A 6386-nucleotide genomic window follows, 5' to 3' on the forward strand; every position below is an offset into this window, starting at 1 on the left:
CGAAAGGGCTGGTGAACTCTAATTCCTGCCTGTAAACTATTTCAGAGTCAATGGATGAAATATGGAAGTCCAAAATTAATGAGTATGGGCGATTCCTTATATCTGATATGATGCGACGGTTCAAAGAGTCCATTGATGAATCTGTGCCTTAAGCTGCAATCACATACCCATGTGTTTTGTTCTTTCAGGTTCAAATGGAGTTTTGCTTTACTGATCAGATTTTTAATATAATCACCTTGCTACACAGGATCCAGGCCCAAGAGCTTGAAAAGAAAACCCTAGTCTGTCAGTTTGAAAAAAACATCACACAGGAACTGGAGATTAACAAATCCCAACACGCACACTTTAATTGGAGGCTGAAGGGCAGGTTCTCAGTAAATACCTTTTTAATGCACTCTTCCCTGCTTCTCTTTATAAGCTGTGTGTTTGTTTGTTTTTCAGTACAAGCACGTTCAGTAGCTAAATCACAAATCTAACCGTTGGCAGACTCTGCTGGCTCAGTGCAGCTTTTCTTTCACATTTGGTTTAACTGTAGTGCAAAGCAAGGTCTTTAACACTGCAAAATGTCAGCTGAGAATTGAGCAAGAAGTCTCATCACTGTCTAACCGACAACTTCACTCCATCCACTAACATAGTTTATTTTTTAAATGTCATGAAGGGACGCAGTTGTGACATGTGCAGCTTGTGTGAACGAGAAAAATATTTAAGAGCATTTTCAAAATAATTAAATGGCATTTTTGTCTTTCCCTTTTTACTATAAACCATATAACAAAACTGCATCTGTATTCAATTAATAACATTAATTTTCATTCAGATTAGATAAATAGGTTCATTTTGACCAGAAGGAAGAGGTTTATGTATTGGGGTTGTCGAAGACTGTGAATCCCAACTCAGACATATTTAACTAAAAGTGTTTAGTGCTACTAATTACTCCTAGGCTTCTATGTTTGCTGCAGTTATTTTCCTCCTTTCTTCCATCTATCGTATACCAAATGTTCTAATCCCATAAATACTCTACACCCAACACATAAAATGGTGATTTTTTTGATGGGGAAAAGTTGGGTTTTGCAATGCTTTAAGACATTTGATTTAAGTATCTGATCCTCAGGCAGGTGGAGATTTCCCTCTCAGTCCTGTGGGGTCCTAACAGGTCAAGAAATGCCACAAAAAATTATCATCTTTGGGAACATTGCAGAAATTCCTATTCTAGACCTGACCTTAAATTTCGATAGGATGGGTAAAATGGTCAAATGACTGGAAGACACCTTCCAGGTACTTGGAAATGAAAGGTGATACATCTGGGAACATTCTTACAATCAAAGGCAAACACCCACTCAATGGATTAAAGGCAGATGAGATGGAGGCAGAGAGATACCTGAAACAGGTAGCACAAAGCAATTCTCTGATGACAGGTTTAGAGCACAAATTACAGATAAGTGACACATTTCAGGGCAGGGTTTTAGAAATAAGTATAGGAATGCATTTTAAATCAAAACAAATGATTTGGCAGTAACCTGCAATGAGGTATTGCTAATAAGGAAAGTCTGAATTGTGGCTGCGCTATTCAGATTTAAGAGTAAAATAAAAAAAAGAAAAGAGATGGTTGCTAGGTTGATGAATGGCATAGAAGAGCTGTCATGAAACACTTGCTATATTTTATTGTGACACCATGTGACAGGGAAAGGGGTGAGACCAATAAGACCAATACCAACCTGATGTGAAAGCAAAACCTTGCATTTCCTCCCCCTGCCTCCAGTCCCAAAGGGGAAGGGGACTCAGAAAATGAGAGCTGTTCCATTCGCATGTAGCAGGGTGAAGGGGAGTTAAATGGAAAAGAAAAATCACCTGACCTGATACACAGCATTTTTTGTGCGCTGTACTACTAGATTAAGGAGGTATTTCTCGCAAAAAGGATTCTTCTTACAGCAAAGAGTTTTCATATAGCCAGGACACCTACCAAAGCAGGTACAGACACATCACCTCCACCAAGGTTGATAAAAACTCCCTGCATCTTTCCATAGACAAAACCTGACTTGTGCGCTCACTGTCTGGCAATGCTACGTACAGACTAACTAATCTCCTCAGCTGCCCTTACATTTTCTTCCAGGTATGTGTAGTACCTAACTATATTCCTACATTTTTATTCCTCCTGCAAAGGTAACTACTGAAAAAAACAGAGAGGGCTTCATATGATCTGAGAGCTGGTTGAAGACAACAGACGCAAAACAGATCTTGCTTATCTTCGTGCAAATTACCACTGTTTCGTTGCGTCTGTGCTGCACAGCCTCCATGCTGACTCATGCCATTACCTCATGGGAAACTCCTCTTAAAAGTGATGAGCAGTATTTCTGCAACATACATACACAGTGTCATTACTTACAGCTGACAGTACTGCTGTTGTCCTGATAAAATAGCTAGAACTGGGTTTTCTAAGATATAGTGAAATACCAAGCAGCACAGAGATGGCATAAAAGAAACCTGGAGAAGAACAAAGAAGAGAGCTTTGGAGAAAGAAATTAAAAGAAGTGGCAGTCCTTTTCATATTGTGCGAGCATGTGAGGAAGAAGAAGAGCTGATAAATTAATCTGCCTTGCCTCTCCTTGCCAATTGGCCTCAATTCTTTTGCATTAGGAACCACTGGCCAAACAACTTTGTCTAAGGGGCAATGACCCACTGACTTATCCTCATCTCTGTGAGCTACAGACCGAGCACCTGAGGTACTTGTGAACAGCAGAAGTTCTTGCAAGTACAACAGATTGGATGTTTTTTGACAAAATATTTTTGGTTTTGGAAAGCAAGGATTCATCAAAGCATAAACTGCTTATGGGACTGCTATTCAAGAATTTTTAATTTTAAAAATAAACCCTTTGGTATGAGATTTACATTTATTAAACCAAATGATTCTGACAATTCAAGATGAATATTCACTTTCCATTCCAAAGCAATTTTTCTTCTTAAATTTGAGTTGTTAGAAGTGATTTAAAAATACAATAGCTCAAAACATCAGTAACTTCAACAAGAAATATTGCAATCCCCCTTTAAAACTTATTCAATAAGTTACTCAATGTACTTTCCTCTGCATTCAGGATAAGAAACATTTCCACTATTTCAAAGATCCCACAAGAAAAGTTCTGAGTTAGGCCCTCTTCTGTGGTCAGGTTTAACCAGGTTTATACATGAGCAAGCAATGTCCTTGTGAGCAAACCCCCAAAGACTTGTGCTGCAAGCATCGAAAGAAAATGTCATGCTAGTGGCATGGAGTAAAATACTTACAGCAGGGTACCTGAATATAATATGCTTGCAAACAGCATCTCACCCCTCCTTCTCAATAACACATATATTGACATGCATGCATATATACTCTCTGTTTCTAAAAAACCATTTTTCTGCATTTCCTTTCTTTAAGGACAGCTAAACAAACTGCAGCCAGAAATTCCTTTTGAACTTACTGGGGCTAGACCTTTTCTTTGCTTGACTCTCGTCTCATTTCCTATTCTCTGTCTTTCCCAAGAAGAGCAACCCTTTCATCTTCTGGACCGGAGTTAGTGAAAGCTAGTGACAGCCTTGCTTTCAGCATGGGTCAGGAGAAACCACCTTTCCCCCCAGGACTGCTGTAAATTGTGTTTTCAGCGTTCCCCATGATGCCAACACAGCCAGTGGAAACTGTACAGCCACAACTCTGCTCATTAAAAACACTGTGTTTCAGTACTCAATTTTCCTTGCCACACACTTATGCTGCTTGCAGCATGAGATCAGTTAGCTGTTCCTGACAGAGCATGTTACAATAAGCAGGCACTTAAACTGGTCTCATCATGCAGGCTCACCAACATTTTTTCGGCTGGGAAACAGCTGCGAGAACAATGGAGGATACGTAGCTGACAATAGGTGCAATATCATTTACATTTCTGACAAGCTCTCAGCATTGCTTTATTTCAGCTGAGTTCCTGCCTCCATTATGTGACTGCAATGTGCCGAGTGATGAAATGTTGGCTCCTTGACAATAGCTGAAGCGGGATACACCCAGTATTGGTTGAACGCAAGGTGACTTTCCCAGCTTATAAAGGCCTGGGAAAAGACATGAATAATGCTGGCATAAACCACAATACCCGAAAGGTATCGAGTTCTTCCTCACACATCTACAGCAAATGTAAAAAATGGCCAGGAGACTACTTCTGTTGCACACAACAAGCCCACTTGAGCTTGAAGCCTGAGTTCTTGCGCATTACTGAGGAAGCTTCCTGGGTACCCTCAGGTTTTTCCACAGAAGGGGCAACCCCCTTTCCATTTCTTAGACAATGGTTTAGAGAGAGCACTGTGCTTTACCCATCTCCGAACTCCTGTTGCTCTGCACTGGGCACACTGACAATGGGTGAGTTTTAAAGACAAAGACAACACTACACTTTTGCCCCTGTGTAGTTGAAGCACATGTAGAAAACATACAGAAAAGGAGGGGTACTGAGTAATAACTGCTGCAGTCCTCAGCTGAAGACCCTTCTGACCACACAACCCAACATGGGTGCATGCCTCACTCACACCTCCATCAGGGAGATCGGATTTGCTCCTCTCCCCATTCACATCCCACCTGTGCACACTCCTGACAAATTTTAATGGAATATCATGGGTAACCAAGCAGAGGAAAAACCCAAAGCAGATGTCACCCAGTAACACAGCTCAACTGCTCTCACTTACACATGTAAAATCCTACTACCTTTCCAAAGGGCTATGTGGCTACTTTTTGAGGGCTAAACATGTTCCTTGCCACCTACACAAGAGCACATTGCATTGTCAAACTGCATTAACCAGATCAGGGCTAGCTTGAATTTTGGGCCCTGACCACCTCTTTACTCGGGCTCCCAGGGAGGTCTTTCAGCCCAGATGAGTCCTGCATAGCTTCAGGCAAACTGCAAACCATATTCAAGGCAGTTAACTTGCAACTCAGGTAAGTCTGCCCATGCAACACAACAGCAACAGCCAAGCAATCCTAGCAGCCATGCTTCAGTTTGTTGAATTATTATTTCCAAAACATTGTTTCAGTAAAAGAGATTTGCCAGAATTGGTAAAAGAAATTACCAGTTTGAGATCTCAAGGCCCTTCAACACAGAAAAAAAGCAAAAGCATGCTGTTCATGAGAACTCATTCATCAAATATAATATGTGCTCAGAGGACACTTTCAAGTTTCCAGGAGATACTGAGCTGTTCATTAAGAAAAAGTTGCAATAATAGTACTGAACTTGAACCCAGGGCCAAGGAATATAAGAAGGTCAAAGCAATTCTCTGTAAAATGATACTTTCAGCTGTCCAAACTATCAGGCTAGTTTTTTTCTGTCTGCAGAACTGTTACCTGTTAGCATCCCTTACAAGTGCATTTAATGGAGACTCTCAGAAAAACAAGTTTTCTGTACTTTGTACTGCTCCCACAACAGAATTTAGATGTGGTACTGAATACCTGCTGTGTTCATTCTATAAGAAAGTAAAACATCACTACCCAAACTACTGCTGCATATTAGGCAGGACTTTGAGAACTCGTGGTTCATTGTAAACTGCTGGGAAACACTTGGATCAAATATAGGTTCAGGGATACAAGTTTCCCCTATGTTCTTCTGCCAATTACAATGCTCACCAGTGAAATTCTGGAGTTCCCTGCAAATAAAGATTCAGAACCGGCAGCCAAAAGTTCAGCAACCCAGACTCCTCTTTCCAGATGAAAGGGAGTCTTGTGTTTGCACAGCATTCTGTCAAGATAATTTTACCATCATGAGGAAGTGTAGAAACCTGGTCTAGACGTTCCAGACGTTCCAAGAATATTTTGACACATACAGTTTGGGCATTGATGCCTAAAATTCCTCACCTCCAAGAACTCAGAAAGTACTAAATAGGGAGCTGCCTGGTGAAGTCTAGTAGAAAAAAGGAGGCATCAGTGAAAGGGACCAGTAGGCAAGCCTAAAACACTTTCGCTTTACATCTTGTTACACTGTAGTGAGAAAGTTGTTTGTTTGTTTGTTTGTTTGTTTGTTTGTTTTTTAAGCAGGGAGCATAGTGAAAAGGAGAAAAGTTTACAGTAAAGGTAAAGTTTGGAAATTAAAGCCAACTAAGCATGCGTGCATACTTCCAGAGTGAGCGTTTCCTCCAACTACACAGCACAGCTCATAGCATGGTCTTACAGGAAGATGAGAGTAAAACAATTGAACAATCCTCTAAAATCTGAAGGAAAAAAAAAGACAAGACTGTCCCCAGTAGGGAAAGACAATATTAGCCGTATCTTGTTAAGAGCTGAAATAACAGAAACCACTAGCCACTGTAGAAGCTTGGTAGAACAACTAACTAGCATGGCAAACCGGGCAAGGAGCCGAGATGGCAGGTGGCTGGGACAAGGAGGGGACAGGGCA

The sequence above is a fragment of the Dromaius novaehollandiae genome, chromosome Z (assembly GCF_036370855.1).
Source record: "Dromaius novaehollandiae isolate bDroNov1 chromosome Z, bDroNov1.hap1, whole genome shotgun sequence".
Classification (NCBI taxonomy): domain Eukaryota; kingdom Metazoa; phylum Chordata; class Aves; order Casuariiformes; family Dromaiidae; genus Dromaius; species Dromaius novaehollandiae.